The following is a 21,345-nucleotide window of genomic DNA, read 5'->3' as shown; positions in this document are numbered from 1 at the left end:
ATCTTGGTTCATTTATTCCAGGTACTCTGATTCCCAGCTTATTTGTTACAAGTAAACGAACTTCCTAAATATAACCAGGCCCTCCTATCTTGATCTCTTGCTAATTTTAGCATAGCATTGCAAGAGGTAGTAAGTTTGTTAGCTTAGATGGTTTTGAAACAATGTATGTGTTTGAGAAGGGGGTGTTATACTTTTAAACACACTCTGTGCAATTTGTGGTGGTCATCTTTAAAAATACTGCTCCATTATCCTTTTTCTCCCCATTTGGAATGAATGAGGCTAATTAATTTCAGGCCATACTTGATGAGGTCAGCACCAAACTAGGGGGTGCGTGCTAGACATTGCTAATCTCTTTCAGCTGAGAGTGATGAATTAAAGATGAAGTATGCCTTCACAGACCTAATTTAGAATGTATATTTTTTTTGGGGGGGGGGGAAACCTACAGCAAATAATGCTATAGCATTCACAACAAAGGAAAACTTGTTCTTGTGGCTCCCATGTAGTGTTGATTTTGAAGAAATCTTTTATTCACTTGGGAGCCTGGCTGTGGATGGGTGGAACAGATCAGAAAATTGCAACATGGGCTGTGTGTGTGTGTGTGTGTGTGTGTGTGTGTGTAAAACTCACTAGTGTTTGATATCCAGTATGTATATCTGACATTGTTCACGCTTAATTTAGGGCTTCTTCACTTATTGCACATTTAAGGTGTACATTTAAGATTATTTTAAATGTGGTTCCTTAAAATGCGGCATTTAGATGTGACTAACACCCGTTTCATATAGATATGCTTGTCAGAAACCCAGACTTCACTGGTACAGTGCCAATCTAGATGATCATGGAGAACCATTATTATACATCCCATCTCTTTAAATTCCCTTTAGAAGCAGTTGAGCAAAGAGCAAATTAGATTGGGACTGAATAGGCACTTGCAAAGCAATGGTTAACCCAATGAAAGGGTTAACTCAGTGCAAATCGCCCTTTGCTAGCACACCCCACAAACCTGCTACTTTGTCCTGTTAGGGAACACATCTATAAACCCATATGTTTCTCCCCAGTAAGACTCATTACAGCCTGAGTCAGGTGAGTCAAGTAATAGAATACACTGGAGAAAATGGAAGGGAGACAGTTTAACCCTTCCTGCAGCATGGTGGTCCCAATCCAGTTTAGAGATGTGAAACCTGATCCTGAATCTCCAAAGCCTGAGTCTAGTTTACCCCTCAATAGCAAATGCAGGTTTGCTCCCCATAATTTGCTAAACAGTCCTTAGAACCAATCTATGTGTGATACTCATGACACTCAGTTATGCTGCTTTAGGTTAAAAAAGCATGCATATATATGCCTTATTTTAACCTAAAGCAGCTGCATAAATAGGTTGAAATCTGGAGGAGAAGTTCTGTGTGGGGAGAAAGAGACTTCTTCAACCTTCCTGAGTATTTTTCCCCATTCAGAATGTCGCCCACCCAACCTGGTGTGTTCCACCCCAAGGAAGAAAAGATGCCTGCAGTATATGGGCCTAAATTAAAACTAGGTGAAAGATTTGTACTAGTGCTTCAACTTATAAATCTTCAGTCAACTGGTCAGAGTCAATTTTAGAGTTGCAAGTAAGAATGCAAGGAAAGGCTGCTGGATTAGGCCGGTGACCTATCTAGTCCAGCATCCTGCTCTCACAGAGCCAACCAAATGCTTGTACAGTGGTACCTCGGGTTACATATGCTTCAGGTTACATATGCTTCAGGTTACAGACTCCGCTAACCCAGAAATAGTACCTCGGGTTAAGAACTTTGCTTCAGGGTAAGAACAGAAATCGTGCTCCAGCGGCGCAGCAGCAGCAGGAGGCCCCATTAGCTAAAGTGGTACCTCAGGTTAAGAACAGTTTCAGGTTAAGAACGGACCTCTGGAACGAATTACCGTATTTTTTGCACCATAACACTCACTTTTTTCCTCCTAGAAAGTAAGAGGAAATGTCTGTGCGTGTTATAGAGGGAATGCTTATGGGTGGCGGGGGGATCTGCTGCAGTCGTGAGCAGAGGATCCATGGTTCCCCTTCCTTCCCTCCTCCATGGCTCTCTTTGAAACAGCAAAGCGGGAGAAGAGCCGCTGAGTGGAGAGGAGAGAGGGACAGAGACCCTGCTTGCTTTAAAGGAGCAAAGTGGGAGAGGAGAGGAGCCGTTTACACGAGTGTAAGTGGCTCCTGTCCTGTTGGCTCCTTTAAAGCAAGCAGGGTCTCTGTCCCTCTTTCCTCCCCACTCAGCTGGCTAAATAGCAGCAAAGTTTTTCAGCGAGCTGGGGAGGAGGCAGAGAAACAGAACCTGCTTGGTTTAAAGGAGCAAAGCGGGAGAGGAGAGGAGCCTTCTCCTCTCTGCATTATTAACAGCATCCTTCTCTACCCACCCCACGCGTGTTCCTTGTCCCTTGAGTGCTTTTCCTTCCCTCCCCACTTAAAACGTGGTTACAAAGCACGGATTCACATGGATCCTCAGGATTTTTGCATTGGGCTACCCCAAACTCACCATCAGATCACATGTCTGTGGCCACAGCATGAACCACAAAAATCATACATCCACTGTTTCGTTTAGAATATTTTTTTTCTTGTTTTCCTCCTCTAAAAACTATGTGCGTGTTATGGTCGGGTGCGTGTTATAGAGCGAAAAATACGGTAAGTACTTAACCCGAGGTACCACTGTACACAACTGGCATGCACAAGAACCCACTCCACTCCTGTGATTTCCAGCAACTGGTATTCAGAAGCATTAATGCCTCTGTCCGTAGAGGCAGAGCATAACCATCTCAGCTAGCAGCCATGATAACCTCTTCCATAAATTTGTCTAATCCTCTTTTCAAGTCATCTAAATTGGTGGCTATCACTGCCTTACAGCAAAATCCTATACATGTCTATTCAGAAGAAAGTCTCAACAACTTCAGTGGGCCAGGTAGGGATGTAAAGAGGCCCTGTTATCTCTCACATGCAGCACTGTTTCTGATCCACTGCAGTTCATCTTCCACCCAAAACTACATTATTGCTGTCAGCTGTGGCAAAATGATGTAATTCATGTAAATTGTGCAAATCACATTGTCATTAGTAAGGTTACCAGACGTCCCCGTTTCCCGGGGACAGTCCCCGGATTTACAAATCAGTCCCCTGACAAAATCCTATCATTCCTACTGAAGTTGAAAAGTGTCCCTGGACTCATTGAAACAAATCTGGTAACCTTACATTATGTGATTCCACCCTCACTATTTCAATGCAACGGAAATGCATTGTGAATGTCATATATCATTTGTGGACTGAAAGCAACGACAATATAATGTTCACTGGATTTATTTCCATTCTGGATATGGGACAAATAAGCAAACATCAGCCATTTCTGTTCCCGTTTCTGTTTGTTGTCAGAATTCTCTGACATTCCTACCCCCAAGTAAGTAGATATAGGATTGCAGCCTATTAAATATATCTCATGTTTCAGTATCCCATCAGAATTGACTAATGATGTATGTTAAGGCAATTTATGACTCCAGTTAAAACCTCTGGGCACTCTGATCTTTCCCAGGTGAGCTGTACCTGCTTCCGAAATTCAAACTTTGTCTCCTTTCTTATCAACAGTGTGTGCATGATTATAATTGTTTCTTTAAAATGTTGCTGCATTTTTCCATGTTTTCCTGCTAGGTGGGTGGTGTAGATTATATGATAGCTTTTATCAGGCTGGCTTAATACAATAATAACATGTGCCCAGTTTCTGCCTGACAAAGAGGTGCATTCTTCAAGCACAAAGGAGGACTGTAGACCCTTTTCATGTGAGATACTAATGTGTCTTACAACTTTTCTTGCAGCACTTGTGGGGTGTGTTTGTTTTGCTGGAGGACAGAAGATGCAAATGAAACTGAAGTTGCATTCTAGGGAGGAACCATCAAATCTGTCAATTTCAGTTTCTCTCAGTTTCTCATTCTTTTCTGTCTCAATTTCACTTCTCCACATTTCTACATCAGCATGCAAAAAAGAATTTTAAGTCCCCATGAAAATTCATCAGCATTTTAGTGTGGATTTCCCCTGATACACACATTTTTGTATGCCATTTTCCCTAATATAATTTTTATATGTTATTTTTAATACTATAAGCATTTTCATGCATACATTAACCAAGTGTGTGCATTTTTGTACATGTTGCCTTGCTGGAGAAGTCCATTGCAACAGCCATAGATTTGTGATTTCTGAAGGCTAGCTCTCTTTCAGCTTGTGCTTAATGTTTTGGAAAGGAAAAATGAGATAAGTTTGCCTTTAAATGAGAACTAAATCCAACTTCTCCCCTATCCCTAAATGCAGGCAATGTGGGCCTGGCATCTGTGTGACAAACCAGTCGGCATACGTACAAGTCAGTTCAAGTCTCACACATGAAAGTGCACTTAGCGACACAAGCTCCAAACTGAGGTATAAACTGAATTAACCAACTATCCTGGCCCCAGTTGCAGAAGGCATTTAGGGGCAACATAAAATGAGGTCAAGACCATTTGTAGCTCCTGAGCCACAGGTTCCCCCAACTGTGTTCTGTGTCGTGGTAGAAAGTCTGTAAGACAGTCCCCTGGTTGAACAATCTTAATCAATGGATCATGCAAAATTAGTCAATGAATCAATTCATTTATCAGCTAATTCAACTAATATGGGCCTGAGTCAAAAGGGCTGTTTGGAAGCACAATGCTCACTTGGTTTGTTTTCACATGACCTCCGCCTTGTGTTTTCTAGCATCAGGCATCATTTTAGAAGATGTATCTCCTTCCTGGGTATAAATGAAGGGTGTGAATATTTCTTATCTGACCATGCTGGACATCTACACATTTTTGGATATACCTGTATAAGAAATAATAGTTTTTTCAAATAAAAAAGAGGGAAAACGGCATCCTGATTTTTGGGGAAGGGTCACAGCTTGGTGATAGATTCATGCAGAAGGTCCCAAGTTCAATCCCTAGGACTGGGGATGCCCCCTGTTTGAAATCCTGGACAACTGCTGCCCGTTAGTGCATATGATACCGAGTGAGATCAATGGTCTTGCTTGATGTCATGCAGCTTTCTCCCATCGTTCAGCCCAGACACTGAGGTCCGGCTCCGAGAGCCTTCTGGCGGTTCCCTAATTGCGAGAAGTGAGGTTACAGAGAACCAGGCAGAGGGCCTTCTCGGTAGTAGCACCCACCCTGTGGAACGCCCTCCCATCAGATGTCAAGGAAATAAACAACTATCTGACTTTTAGAAGACACCTGAAGGCAGCCCTGTTTAGGGAAGTTTTTGATATTTGATGTTTCTCGTATTTTAAATATTCTGTTGGAAACCACCCAGAGTGGCTGGGGAAACCCAGCCAGATGGGTGGGGTATAAATAATAAGTTATTGTTATTGTTATTGTTATTGTTATCATCTGCACTGATTGCACATTTTTAGATGGTCGATTTAAAAAATGATCAATCAAGTGAATGTTGCTATTCTAGAGTTCTGAGTTTAAATACACAGGTCCTATCTACTTTGCCTTTCAATTGGAAGTCATCAAGTATACACTGTTCAAGTATTTTAAAAATGAGTAAAATATAGTCCTGTTCAGGTTCACCACTGGAGGAGAGGGTGGCTGAGCTGAGCAGCCATGCCCTTGCCACCAAGTGCATTGAGTAGTAGCCCTGCCCCCAGAAATCCATGTATAGCATAAAACCTGAAGTTGCATGTATTTGCTGAAAGCCTTTGTATGGACCCAGCATGGTTGGGGTTCTGGGGAGCACAGAAGCTTTCATATGCGTTGAGCCCCTGCCTGCAGACATCTCCACTGTGTGTGCAGATGACAACAGGGAGTGTGGCTACTTCGTGCAGTTCCATTCCTGTGTTGCTCTACGTTGGATCTATAACACCTAAATGTGCTTTAAATGCATGTGTGAATCCACACTACAACTTCTCTGCATCTGCTGTGTGTGCATATAAAGGGGTGAGGGGGCTTTTTCAATCTGAGTGCCACATTTCCTTCTGGGCCACATGCTAGTGTTGGTTGGGCCAGAGGCAAAAAGGAGGAGAGCAATGAATGCAGATATTACCTGTGTACAGTAAGTTCAGAGACCTACCTTCTCAGTAATCTCAGTTCAAGGTCGCCTTATCACATATATGCCCCCACGTTTGCTACAACCACGGCAAGGATGCTACTGGCACAAAGATGGGAAAACGATAAAATACCAGCCAAAGAAGAATGGCAAGAAAAACCTTATGGATTATGCCGAAATGGCAAAACTAACTGAAAGACTTCGAAATAAGGATAAAAAATCATTTAAGAAAGAATGGGAACCATTTTTGGCCTACGTAAAGAATCAATGCAAAGAATTGGACTCATTAGCAAGTTTTGAATAATCATTTACAGTTAGAAAAAATCATATAATCTACAAGTAAAAGTACAAAAAAAAATGGGTGAAAAACGGAATATGCAGGAAATGATATGATTTTGAAATAAACCAGAGAGGGAGGTTGAGGCAAGTCTGGGGGGAATGGGGAAATTTCGGAACTGTGAATTATGTTATTTGTTATGCTTTAATATTGGAAAAATTGAAAATATTTTTTTAAAAAATATTTTTTTTAAAAAAACAGATATATAATATAATAATAATAATAATAATAATAATAATAATAATAATAATAATAATAATTATTATTATTATTATTATTATTATTATTATTATTATTATTATTATTATTTATTATTTATACCCCGCCCATCTGGCTGAGTTTCCCCAGCCACGTTGAGCTCTAACCTGTGTCCGGTCAGATTCGGAATGAGTTATCCGCCACCGGCACTCTAGCCGTCTCAACGATTGTTTCATTGCCCTCAGATCCGTGGAAAACCACGGGGCTGTCCGGGCTCCATGCAATCGGAGAGGGCGCTTCGGAGCCAAACAGTCAATAGCCCACGATCGATATGTGCCCACGATCGCTTCAATCTGTGATACTAGCACTGTTCATAAGTGCAACATAATACACATTCTGTACTTGTAAGAAACTGATATCTTAGTGTAACATCACCCATACTTTGGACTCCCTGCCTATTCACATCAGGCAAGGCACCTTCTCTATCCAGACATGTAGAATGTTGACTTATCTTTTAAACCTGATTTTTAGCTTACTGGTCATTTTAATCATTTTTGAATGTTTTAAATAGTTGTGCTTAACTGTTCTTTACTGATAATTTTATTGTTTTATTCTTTTTTTAAAAAACTGCTTTGAGGTTTTGATACAATCAAGCGGAATATATACATTTTGTGACATGGAAAAAATAAGCTGGTTTCTACACACATTCTATTTTCCATTCAGACAAGTAAGAGGCATCATCAGAGTCTAAGAACACAGCCAATCACAAACACCCAAGGTGGGTGCAAGGCAGAAGTGTGGCTGGCAATGGTGTGTGTGATTAGGGAGAGGATGTGGCCTAAGAAAAGGCCTAAGGACCCGATGGAGAAGTCTTGAGGACCAAATTTTGCTCCAGAGCCTGAGGTTCTCCACACCCAGGACTCAGCTACACAACTGCAAATAAAATGTTTTAAGGGTGTTGTAAAGTGCAATACTCAAATGTGACACTAGATGGTGAGGGTGAGCTATGGCAAATTCAATCTATTTTTCGAAACTTTTTTAAAAAAGCATTTTCACAGCATTTTTATATGTGTGTAGATTCCACCCAGGTACCCCCCCCCCGCTGCTAAACAGAAACTGATAGCAAGCAAACAACCTACTGCTGAGCAGAATTGCTGTAACGTTTTAAATGGGTGGCTTTGCCTGCCTGCCTTTGCATCCCAGTAGTCCTCACTACAGAGAACCTGCTTCCCATTATGTCCTGTCTCCATGCTGAATCAATCTTCCAACCCTTTGATTGCTTCTGAAAATATGTTTATTTTTTAATAATGCTCGTTTTTGCTCCCCTGTGATTAAACCCAGACAAGGCAATGCCCAGAAAGTATGTGGAGGGATTCTTTTGGGCAGAAAGGGGAGATAAAGGGGAGATAAAGACCACATGTTTTTTCTTATTGTGGGACCATTAGAGCATATAAATCTGGCCATTTGTGTTGTAGACGCATCAGAGGGTGGTTGTAATAAATACAGATTGGCACATCATGCTCGCCAAATGGACTTTATGGATCAGGTCCCATGCTTCGTAATTCTCTGGTGCTGTCCCTGAACTAGCTTCTTGAAGGCTATTAAAATTCTGAATGGTGCATTATTCCACTTTTTGGGTACTGTACACTTCTCGGTCCTAACTGTCAAAGGCCTATTGAAAGAACATGGCTTTTGAAATAAATCACTTTTCCCTTTTGAAGGAACATACTGTCCTTTCTAAGAATTGAATCCCTTACCAAAAAAAATTTAAAAAAATCAGTGATGATCTAGCTGTAGAACCTGGCAGGTGTGCATCATAGTTTGGTTGGGCTATTCAGAAATAGAGAATAGCAGACAAGGGAACAGCTGAGTACATTTAAGCCAGTAAAATCTAGGGTCAAATATTAACCTGCTTGATGCACCTAACTAGGGGAGAGGAGAAATGTGGGTACAGTTTGCACATAAAAGTAAATATACCTAAGCTGCATGTCCCAAAACAATATGCAAACCAAAACACAGCCCTCCTTTTAAATTCACACCTCTTCAAATGATGTGATGCAGTTCGCTATCCAAATAACAGGGGCAAAAATGCATATACTATGGGGAAGAGTGCATTAAAATGTATATATTACTGGAAGTAGCACACACCATGCATTAAAACACAGAAAATCACACTGAAAGATGTATATATTAGAGGGAATTGCATACAAGTCTCTGAATATCAGGAAAAATTCACACTAAAATGCTGGCTGATTTTCATTAGGACTTATCCTAAAAGAATTGCAAATAAGGAAAAGGAGAAACTGAGATAAACAGAAATTGACACGCTCTCCCATCTCAACACCTAATGTCTAGGCCAGATGTCTAGGCCAGGAACAGCCAACTCAGAAAGGTACCGGTTGCTTCTCCTCCTCTCCCCCCCCCCCAAATCATTATTCATTTGTTTGCTTGTTTATTGAAAGCATTTGCATCCCATCTTTCTCAGTCAATATGAACCCATCCACTAGCTAGGATAGCTTTAAAAGAGGCTTAGATAAATCCAGTCCACAAATGTACGAAACTGACATACCAATTCAAACAACTGATCCATCTAGCTTGGCATTTTGTACACCATGAGTAGCCAGTGGGCTGCTGGTGCCCTTCAGATTTGAGGGGTCTCCAGTTTTCATTATTCCTGACCACAAGCCACAGTGTCTGGGCTAATGGGAGTTAGAGTTCAACAACCACATTGGCTGCCAATGTTCTAAACTGACAGGGTAGCAGCTTTCTAGACTTCCAGACAGAGGTCTTTCTGTGTTACCTTTCCCTCCCTTCCATTATTGTTAAGCTTTATAGATTGTAAGCTCCTCGAGACAAGGACCTGTCTAACTGGATGTGCAGTGCAATCTACCACATGTTTCATCACAAGTAAGTCCCACTTTGTTCAATGGGGCTTGCTCCCAGGCAACTGAGTACAGAATTGCAGCCTAAATTACTTAATAGGCTGGTATATGAGCACACCCTCTTCAATGCCTAGTTATTTCTGTAGCGCCTTTTCAGACTTGTTTACCTAGCCCAGCTGTGCTGCATTATCAGAAAGGAGGCCATGAAATCTTAGCCATCATGCTGTATTATACTGTCAGCAGTTTAAACCAACTGTGGATTTGTAGAGAGAGATTAATTCATTTGCCCTCTCTCATTACCCTAGAATTTGCGGTCATCTGACAAAATTAACTGGCAGTAGATTCAGGGCAGAGAAAAAGAAGGTACTTTTTCACAAGACATGCATTTAGCTTGTGGGATTTGATCGTGGCTACTACTGGCTTAGGTAACTTTAAGAAGGAGCCAACATAAATTCATGGCACTGGAGAGGTCTATCAATGCCTATTGGCCATTTATGCTTCCATGCTCAAGCTTGCGTACACACTATAACATTAAGGCACTTTTGAAACACATTGTTTCCCTCAGAGAATTCTGGGCGCTGTATTTTGTTAAGGGTTGGTGGGCATTGTAACTCTGTGAGGGGTAAAGTGCAGGGCCCAGAATTCTTTGAGGGAAAGAATGAGCTTTGAATGCGTTTTCTTGATACAGTGTTCACAAAGCCTCAACAATATTGAACCAAATGGATCATTCTTCTGATACAATAAGGCTCTCTTTAGTACCTATTATTCTCTGAAATGGGCAGAAACGGTGTGTGGATGTTGATGGAGAATTTGCAAAGACAGTTATTTTTGGAAAGAGATGTCATGGCAGACGACCCCTTCAGACTGGAGCCTTTTTGCAGGTGTGTTCTGCAACATGTTATTGATACAATGTGTTGTTGTTGTTGTTTAGTCGTTTAGTCGTGTCCGACTCTTCATGACCCCATGGACCAGAGCACGCCAGGCACTTCTGTCTTCCACTGCCTCCCGCAGTTTGGTCAAACTCATGCTGGCAGCTTCAAGAACATTGTCCAACCATCTTGTCCTCTGTCATCCCCTTCTCCTCGTGCCCTCCATCTTTCCCAACGTCAGGGTCTTTTCCAGGGAGTCTTCTCTTCTCATGAGGTGGCCAAAGTATTGGAGCCTCAGCTTCACGATCTGTCCTTCCAGTGAGCACTCAGGGCTGATTTCCTTAAGAATGGATAGGTTTGTTCTTCTTGCAGTCCATGGGACTCTCAAAAGTCTCCTCCAGCACCATAATTCAAAAGCATCAATTCTTGTGGAATTTGAATTGATGAAACGGTGAAATCTGCTATGATTAAATGGGCACAAGATGTTGGACATAACATAATGATGGCTGCCTGGGAACAGTTATGGACCACAGGTATGAAGTTTACGGCATGTAATGCCTTAAGAGAGAATATTATGAAAATGGTATACAGGTGGTACATGACCCCAGTCAAGCTTGCAAAAATCTATCATCTGCCCTATAATAAATGTTGGAAATGCAAAGAAACTGAAGGTACATTCTTTCACCTTTGGTGGACGTGCCCAAGGATTAAGGCTTTCTGGGAGACGATATATAATGAATTGAAAAAGGTATTTAAATATACCTTCTTGAAGAAACCAGAGGCCTTTCTCCTAGGCATAGTCGGCCAATTGGTGCCAAAGAAGGACAGAACTTTTTTTCTGTATGCTACAACAGCAGCAAGAATACTCATTGCAAAGTATTGGAAGACACAAGATCTACCCACCCTGGAAGAATGGCAGATGAAGGTGATGGACTGCATGGAACTGGCGGAAATGACTGGCAGAATCCAAGACCAGGGAGAAGAGTCGGTGGAAGAAGATTGGAAGAAATTTAAAGACTATCTACAGAAATATTGTAAAATTAATGAATGTTAGAATGATGTTGGATAGAAATTAAGTGGTTTTCAGCTGTAATACTATAAGGGAATATGAAAAATGTATTATTAATAGGTAAAAATTTAATGTTACAATAGCTTAAGATTAAAGACTAGGACAAACAAAGAGGGTAAGGATTTGCTGAACCAACAAACTGAACTGGAATACAAAAAAGGGAGGCGTGAGGAGGTCCAGGACATAAGCTAATGAAAAATAAGTAATGGAAAGAACGAGTTGTTTTTAACCATTTTTATTTTGTATTTTCTTACTTTTTTATTTTTATTTTGTAATACTTGGAAAATCTTAATAAATATCTTATAAAAAAAAAACCAAAAGCATCAGTTCTTCGGCGATCAGCCTTCTTTATGGTCCAGCTCTCACTTCCATACATCACTACTGGGAAAACCATAGCTTTTACCATACGGATCTTTGTTGGCAAGGTGATGTCTCTACTTTTTAAGATGCTGTCTAGGTTTGTCATTGATACAATAGTGAACGGTAAATAAATCCATGCATTCGTGGTGGATTTATACCAGACCATCCGCATATCGTACCGCTTCCTTGCTTGTTCTGCAGTGCTCTCAATGTTACCACATTATTGCCATCTTGAAGGTCCCTCTTGTGCTATGTAGCACCACAACAGCAGGGCAACAACAATAACAGAGAAAGGATGTTTGCGGTAGGGAAAGTTGCAAGATTCAGCAGGGAGCTGTGGGACATGAACCGATTGGAAACAAAGCAGAATGTCCATCCCCCAAAAATTTGCAGGTACAAGCTACAGGGAGAGGGTTGAAATGCTTGACTCAGGGAGAGCCTAACCACTGTAGTTCATATGTTGGTAACCTTGATGTTGGATTAGTGCAATGCCCTCTATGTGAGACTGCACTTGGGTCTGGTTTGGAAGCTCATGCTGGTGCAGAATGTGGCCGCAAAATTGCCAATGGGTACATTTAGTCAACAGCATGTCACACCATCGTTAAAGCATCTGCACTGACTGCCTGTCTTCTACTGAGCCAGATTCCAGGTTCTTGTATGGATTTATAAAGCCCTGAACAACTTAGTCCAGGGTACATCAAGGACCACCAGAGCCCTGTCACTAAGATTCTCTACAGGAGCATCATTGGTCATTCCCCAAGCTGGCAAGGCTCATCTGACAACAAGAAGAAACTAAGCTTTTAGTGTCATCAACTTAGTATTGTGGAATACTCTTCCAAAAGGGATTCAGCAGGAGCCTTCTGTTTCAACTTTTAAATGCCTGCTGAAAAACTTTTGTATTCTGTCAGGGTTATGAGGGCTATTGAGAATACATCTTTCCATGATAATTAACTGATTTATGATTTTTAATTGTTTGTATAGTTTTTACTGTATGTTTTTTAAGTATAATTTTTGTATACTTTTTATGAATAACATCAAATACATATTTTGATAAATAAAATAAAACTCAGCATGAATTCACCATGAAAAGGACATCCAAGGAGGAACTTATACAACAAATGCAGTTTTTGTGGTGGTTTCCACTGTGGTTGTGCTATAGCACAATGGTGCCCCTCCAGATGGCAACTAACAACTAACAAAACAGATTGCTGTGTGCACAGACCAGTATGAATTTGCTGCTGCTGATCCATTGTTGTGCCAATGGTCACATATATCAGCAATATATATAGGTAAAGGTAAAGGGACTCCTGACCATTAGGTCCAGTCGTGACCAACTCTGGGGTTGTGGCGCTCATCTCGCTTTATTGGCCGAGGGAGCCAGGGTACAGCTTCCGGGTCATGTGGCCAGCATGACTAAGCCGCTTCTGGCAAACCAGAGCAGCGCACGGAAACGCTGTTTACCTTCCCGTCGGAGCGGTACTTATTTATCTACTTGCACTTTGACGTGCTTTTGAACTGCTAGGTGGGCAGAAGCTGGGACCGAACAATGGGAGCTCACCCCATCACAGGGATTCAAACCACTGACCATCTGATCAGCAAGTCCTAGGCTTTGTGGTTTAACCCACAGCGTCACCCGCGTCCTTGCCATACACACACACACACACACACACTTCCCTCAAAGATGCCTGGGAACTGTAGTTTGTTAAGGATACTGGGTGCTGTATTTCTGTGAGGGGAATCCTGGGGATGGCAGTTGACCCCTCACAGAGATACAGTACCCAGCATCCTTAACAAACTACAGTTCCCAGGCTTCTTTGAGGGAAAGTTATGTGATTTAAAGGTATGCTGCAGATGTGACCAGTTACACAATGCAGAATGCATCTGCAAAACACACACACCTACATTACGGTAGAGAGTGGGGGCCTCTCTCTCTCTCTCTCGCTTCTCCTTCCTGGGGTATCCATCTCTGAAAGAACCCCTTCTGTATTTTAAAAAAGCTCCCCTTTACTTCACGCACGAGGCAAAGAAAGAATTGTTCTGCCCCATGTGTTTCTATTATTTAAAGGGCTTAAGTCGAAAGGTGTGCATTGCCTCTGTGTGTGTGTGTGTGTGTGTGTGTGTGTGTGTGTGTGTGTGTGTGTAGAGAGGGGGGAATTCTGATTGCAGATAACCGCTCAATTTGATTTAGTGTCGAATGATAGTGATGGGGTTGATAACTCGGCATTCATCGGTAATTCATCTTCTCCTGGTAGAAATTTACCGCAAAGCAGTGCTTTTCCCAACACTGACAAGTCCTATTAATCTTCTTCAGACACATTTCAATAGGTGTCTCCATCTAGACCCTCCATCTAAACACTCTTGGGCATCACCGGAGACTTGGAGACGCCTTCACTGAAGGTTCCACTAGAAGTGAAAATGGGAGACTAGATTGTACTCTTTTTTTAAAAAAAAGAAATAATTAATTCTCTCTGTCCATTTAATTAGCAACTCCTGCCAGCCTTTTCCCCACTCAAGTGTGACAACGCTTTTCCCTAACTTGAACAAGACTTGGGAAACATTAAGTTTCTAAAACTGAAACAATGTGGCCTAAAGGGCAGAAGGTTAGACATAGAGTGAAGTGGCCAGGGTTCAAATGAGAGCTGTAAGTCAAGAAGTCATTATTATTGAGTGTCACACAGGCATTATCTAATTTGCAAGGCCTTAAGTAGCAAACTGTTCTGTCTCATTCTCAACTTCTCCTCTGTAATATGGGGGTAGTAATATGAAGCCATCAGATACTGGGTTGCTGCAAAAGGGTGAATTTATTGCTGAACGCATCACTTGCAGTTTTCAACTGCAGTTTTGAAACAACTGCAGTGTTTTAAATTGCCATCACCCTGCAATTTGCAACACTAGTCTTAGGGTTACCTGCACACCTTTCTGGGAGTAAGCCCAACTGGACACAATGAGACTTGCATGTAAGTAAAAAATGCACAAGATTCTGCTCTACATGATTATTCTTGTTTTTGTTATGAACAGCAGCACTGTGAGGTAGGACAGCACTTCAGGTGAGGAACTGCAACCAAGAAGGAGTGAATGCCTATGATGAAATAGGAAGCAGGGGAATTAAAATATACTCCTTTGAGGGCATTTAATTTTGACTACATCCAAAGCACCTTTTAAATTTGATAAGAACTCCTAAAATGTGAAATTGCACCCTTCATACACTGTGCTGGGAGAAAAATGCTGGTTTTGTGGGGGTGGCTTTTCTTTCTGGTTTCAAACAGGACTAAAAAGAAAACCTGGGAGAAATTAAATTGTGGAATTCAGCCACTAACCTGTACAGTTGCGATCACTGAGACAGCGCACCAACCCCTGCTGTGTCCATTCATCATGACGCTCCATTTTAGTGGGTGGAGGGCGGGAGGAGAAAGATGCAAAATATATTGTAAGGCGATATCTGAAACGAGGCCTCTGGAACACTGTGATTTACTAGTAGCGTAAGGTTAAGATGAGTGTCGAGAATTCAAAACCTTCCCTTCCTAGTTTATCCATTTTTAACACACATCTGTCAAGCGCCACTTGAGTCCTAAGCTCCGACTCCACTACAGGAAGCGACACGAGGTTAATACGGCTACGCAGATCCCAACTGTACAACTCCCGGGATTCCCCCTTTTTTGTTTTCCTTACATTAGCTGCCAACGCGCGAACAAATATTGCTCAGTCAAATTAGACCCATAATATTTAAAGATGGATTATGCTCTGGGATCCTCGTGGTGGGCAAACAAGATGGGTGCAAAATGGCTGTGTGTGTTTTGCCAAAGACCCCTCAGAATTTAAATGGGGTCATTTGGAGTTTGTTAGTTTGTTAGCAGAGGAAACTAGACATGGAAAATTGTCTGGGTAGGTCAAGTACTTTGGAAGAAGACACCCCCCACATACACCATGACTTCCTTTTTCTTTTCTTTTCTTCTTTCCTTTTCTTCCTTCCCTTGATCTGTCTTTTGATATCCTCTCCCACTCAAGCTATCAATGGTTACTAGCCTCCAGGCTATGTTCTACCTACTGTGTCGGAGGCAGTATGCCTCTGAAAACCAGTTGTTGGGAACCATGGGAGGGCTGCCATCAGTCCTGCTTGTGGACTTTCCCATTGTGGCTTCTGACTGGCTGCTTTGAGAACAGGGTGTTGGACTAAATGGGCCTGATCCAGCAGAACTCTTCTTCTGGTCTTAGGTAGCCTGATGCACTGCATGTTTACGTTGAAATAAATACCTCTGTGCTCAATGGGGATTTTACTTAAGAAACTAGGGACACTCTTGTCTTAACACCCATCACACCAATGAGCAATGTGTGGTCTCATTGTCGAAGGCTCTTTTCCTTTTATTTGTGAATCACAGCCACATATGCCACATTTCCTTTAATGAGCTCAAAGCAGTGTACATGGTTCTTCCCTCTTATTTATTTTTCACCTGTACAACAACCCTATGAGCTAGGTTAAGCAGAGAGGTAGTGACCAACCCAAGGTCACCTAGTCAAGTCCTGTGTGCTGATTTCCCACAGGCCACTGTGAGAACAGGATGCTGGACTAGACTAGTCATTGTCCTGGTCCAGCAGACTCTTCTTATGTTCTTATGCATGTGAAGTGGATGGGATCACACCTCCTGCATCCACATAATGTCCTACTATATGTGCAACTGAGGGCACTGCCTTCTGCAAGGTTCTTGGTTGCTCAGAGAGAGCTTGTGTGCATTTAGTGCAGCAGTCAGGCTTTCAGACAAATACGTGCTCACCAGGAATTTGCGCAAAAGGCACAATCCCTTCACCCCATGCCTTCATTACCATGGATTCTGAACATCTGCATGGGCCTCATGTGTTCTTTGCATATGCCTATATGGTCCACAAATTTGATTCATGCAGTCTTTCTCCTCTACATACACACATACACAAAGTTGTGTAACCTATGCAAACGTTACCTTCTGCACATGAAGGTGGGGCAGATTTCTATACCATGTGGAGAAAATGCTCCCCTGGGCAAGTCTGTCAACAGTTCTTTGTGCTTGCTTTCTTCCTTTTTTCTAGAAAACATGTGGCACTGTCACGTGGCACTTTCCATTAGAACCATCCTCAGGAATTCCTAGGATAAATGGGGAAAGTAACTTTAACTGGCATCCTTATTTGTTTTATATAAGTAGATTATCTTCATCAACAAGAAGACTTCACATCATGAAGTAGCCAAGACCACAATTTTGAACACACTTACTCAGAAGTAAACCCCCCAAGAAACTGTTAGATCTATTTCCAAAAGTAATTATGCATGAGATTGTACTGCATAGTGATGAGAGGTGAACCAGAAAGTTCCTCCTCCATTTGTTGTCAACTTACTAGGATATCACAAGCAGATTTTATGATAAATCCCAGAAATAATGGTAAGTCCCAGAGTATGGTCTGAAGGCACAGGAGGATGTCACCTGGATCTGGTCAGAACCTGGATGGGTGACCTTCTGAGAACTAGATGTACACCGTGTAGAAGGTCATGGTTTCAGTCCCCAGCATCTCCAGAAAGGGCTTGGAAATATTCCAGTCTGGAACCCTGGAGAGCTGCTGCAACCCAGTGTGGGCAATACCAAGCTAGATGGACCAATGATCCAATATGGTATATTGCTTCATATGTTTTGTTGTTAGCATACAATGGCCTCAACAACTTGGGACCAAGACTTCTTGCATGAAACCAGCCTGCCCGCCAGTCATCTTCTCAATCTACAGAGAAGATAGTAGATGGCTCAGTGGTAGAGCATCTGCTTTGCAGGCAGAAGGTCCCAGGTTCAATCCCCAGCATCTCCAGATAGGTCTGGGAGAGAACCTTGCCTGAAACCCTGAAGACCCTTTGCCAGTCAATGTTGACAACACTGAGCTAGTTTGACCAATTGTCTGATTTGGCATAAAGCCGTTTCCCGTGATCCTGTGTTCCTATCCCACCTTTCTTCAACAGAACCCAAGGTGCCACACAAGAGAGTCCCTAGGTAATCACTTATCTAAGTACTTATATGACCCAGGCAAACCTTAGCTTCAGCAAGGTAGAATGATCATAATACAAAGCTGACCATTTGCCTTCTGTCAGGGCAAACTGTACTTTGATGCTTGTTTAAAATGTGTTTTAGCGTGCTATATTTTAACTATTGCTTTTAACTAGTTTGTTTTTCTAACTTTGCATTTTATTATGATTTTTTTTAAAAAAAATTGTAAGCTGCCTTGAAGACCAACTTGGGAGAAAGGGGGATATAAATACACTTCATTAAATAATGAATAAAGGTGGCTACATCATACGATGTGAGACGTTGTTAATTGATCAAATAAATAAGCAGAATGGGCTTTAGTTCAGCCACTCTTCCCCAACCTGGTGCCTTCCAGATGTTTTAGAATACCGCTTTCCTCTGCCCCAACAAACACAGCTCTGGGGTTGGTGGGAGTTGTAGTCCAAACAGATTGAGGCCACCAGGTTGGGGGAAGTTGACTGTCACCCTTCCAAATGATATGCCTCTCTCCTCCAATGCGTGTCTAAGATCACTTAAGCTAGCTTTCCTGCTTCTGATCTTTTAACCACCTCATCACGCCTATGGAGGTGCCTGAAAATTTTTATACATAAATGCATTGTTACACAAAAGTGTAAAAGCCCACGTTGCACCTATTGGGTTGATTTTGAAGCAGCTGGTCTGGTTGCCATAAGAACCTTCTGGTACATACAATATATGTCTTGGCAGGCGGGAAGATTCGCCCACTACATTTTATACAGATCAGGCATTTATACAGAGTAGGGTGGAAACAACATTCAGAGAAGGCCTGTGGCTCGGTGACAGAACAGGAGCTTTGCATCCAAAAGGTCCCAGGTCTGATGTCCAAAATCTCCAAGTAGGACTGGAAAAGATTCATTTTGGGATTCAAGGAGAGCTGATTCTGGTGTGTGGGAAGATTAGCCTGCCAAGATGTAGCTGAACTACAACTCTCATCAACCCTGGCCATTGCCCATGTTGATGGGAATTGTAGTTCAACAACATCTGGAGGATCAGAGGTTCCTCACACCTTGAGTATACAATACCAAGCTGGTTGGACAAACTGTTTGACCAGCAAATAATACAGCCTCCTCACTTCTTGAGGAAGGGCTATAGCTCAGTGGTAGAGCATGTGCTTTACATGCATAAGGTCCCAGATAGAACCCCAAGGATCTTCAGGAAGACCAGGCAGTGTCCCCTGCCTGAAACCCTGGAGAGATGCTGACAGTCAGTGTGGACAGAACTGAACTAGGAGGGCCAATGATCTGACTGAGTGTAAGGCAGCCTCCTTATGTTCCTATCATTCCTGCTTTGCAGATGGAAAAGTCAGGTTCAAAAGCAATGAACTCTCCAACGAACTCAGGCTGAGCAGAAATGATGGTCAATGTTTCCCACTATAGGACCTTATTTCCCTGGCACTAACTATTGTGTTTCCCTCCCACTGCTGACACACAGAATGCCATCTCAAACTTAGTCCCCTTCTTCCCCTCAAACCCGTTTTTCTGAATCACATTAAAGATCTGAATGACCTTACTGTAGGTGGCAAGTTTAAATGTACCATATTAATAACTTCTTATCTGAGATAAATTAAGTCCTTGTGTGTCAAAAGCACTCTGCTCTGGATTACCTACAAGAGAAGTATTTATTGAATAAATGTTAGATCCAATTTCATTTTAATGTGACTGACAGGAGGCTTCAGCCTTTGCAAATGAGATAAAAACACACACTCAAACCTGCGACTGTATTGCAACTTTACACCTAACTTGTCCATTTCTATTATTGTCCTTTTTTTAGAAAGGGGGGGGCATTGAAAGGGATTTGGTGGTGGACAGCATTTATTTTTTCTTATTCTTATTCTGAAGAGCAAAGGGAGAGATAGAAAGCAACAACAAGAAGGGGGAAAAGGCTGGCATTCAGCCTAAAGAGAAATCATTGAAACAAATTAATCCTATGCTGTTTAAATTGACATGGTAATCCATCATCAGCAAAGCAAACTCTGAAAGCAATCTAGAATCGGCAGTCTTCTTTCACTGCCCCTGAAGGCACAAAGGCAGATAGTAGAAAGGAGAGAGAGAGAGAGAGAGAGAGAGAGAGAGAGAGAGAGAGCAGGGAGAAATATCATAAAAGTTAGCAATGCCTTGAGAAGGGGGGGGGACAGCCGGTGTTTCTCCTGCCCTCCAGTCACAGCTTTGCCTCCCACCCACCCCAAAAAATTAATCCCACAATAATACGCCACTCAATAAAATCTCTATAATCGCCCATCCTTGCTTCTGAAATTTTTATTTTTCTCTCTTGAGTTGCCTTCAATTGCAGATCACAGAAATCTGTGTGCTTTTTCTAATTTGATGTGTAGGGGCATAACAAACAAACACTACATCTTCAACAAAATATGAATAGGGGGAGGGAATGTGATCCTCTTTCTGAAAATGGCTGGGAGAGGCCTAGATGTTGTCAAAGTGGTCACCTGGTTTAGCCAAAAGTTTTCAGACAGCTGTTTGGGGAATCCAGAGGTTGCTCTGAATCTTATTAAGGGACCCTACAGTAAGCAGCTCAGGGAGCAAAGATTAACAAAGACAAAGCTTATTTGCTCCTACTAAAGATGCAGGAGGAGACCGTTCTGTTTGCATCACCACTTTGGTCACTTGGGTTGATAAGGAGATCCCAAACTCCTGGGCTGCACCCTAGAACAGGAAGGGCCTCCTATATTCTCTGGAGACACTCCGTTCTAGTCTATAGGTTATTTTCTATATGCATGGACCCCCACAGACTCTGGTAGCAAGGGACTTTCCCAGTGTGTTTTTTAAAATGTATTTTTATTAAAGATTTCTTGGTTCACAAAAGTATGTGCAATGTCTCTTTTTGCAAGTTACATTTTCTACAGATCAGTTTCATTTGTTGAGACATTAGTGTTACATTAGGAAGAAAAGGGGGAAAGAGGTGGAGGGAGCCATGGTGAGTGGGGGTGGAGTCGGGTGGCGATGTTTCTATTTTACTTAATGTGTGAGGTTTTGTGTCAGTGTCGCTTGTGCGGGTTCTCTTTACTATTCGCTTGTGTTCCTTTGATAGTGAGAGATGTTGGGGTTGGCCTAGGGTGTGGTTGTTTGTTTGTGGTTGGCTGTGGTGAACTTTGTTTTCATGTGTGAGTGGGGTGGGTGTTTTTGAATCAGGTTAGCCATATTGATCTGTATGCTGTTGGTGGATTCTTGTCGTTGTCTTGTTGGGCTGTGTATGTGATAAAGGGGGGGGCATACCAGGGTGAAGGCGTCTTCTTCCATTTGAGGGACTCTTCCAGTTAAGAAGTCCATGAAATTGGGTGAAATATCAGGTACATAGAATCATAGACTTGCAGAGTTGTAAGATATCCCAAGGTTCATCTAGCTAGTACAACCCTCTGAAAAAACACTACAAACACTTACTAACACATCACCTGCATATGCACAAGCCCTAAAAGGCTTAGAATGAAGGTACCCAGAGAGTCGTGTACACATGTGAGTTTTCCAGATTAAGAGGTTATTCAGAAAGAATGGAGTGAGATGGACATCA

General features: G+C 42.0%; 1 long non-coding RNA gene across 12 annotated transcripts in view; it reads right to left on the bottom strand.

Moving 5' to 3' along the window:
• The window catches only part of LOC309518536, a 69,248-nt gene that overhangs the window by 31,062 nt on the left and 16,841 nt on the right, over window positions 1-21,345 (bottom strand). For 10 of the 12 annotated variants that reach the window (XR_014213453.1, XR_014213454.1, XR_014213456.1 and 7 more), the window contains one exon: window positions 15,094-16,889. This is a non-coding gene — a long non-coding RNA (uncharacterized lncRNA). The remainder of the gene's footprint in view (window positions 1-15,093; window positions 16,890-21,345) is intronic. The other 2 variants (XR_014213455.1, XR_014213464.1) reach the window with 1 other exon arrangement.

Source organism: Podarcis vaucheri (assembly GCF_965113315.1).
Source record: "Podarcis vaucheri genome assembly, chromosome: 14".
NCBI lineage: Eukaryota > Metazoa > Chordata > Lepidosauria > Squamata > Lacertidae > Podarcis > Podarcis vaucheri.
The sequence above is the reverse complement of the archived record's forward strand: the minus strand, read 5'-3'. Positions and strand labels throughout refer to the sequence as shown.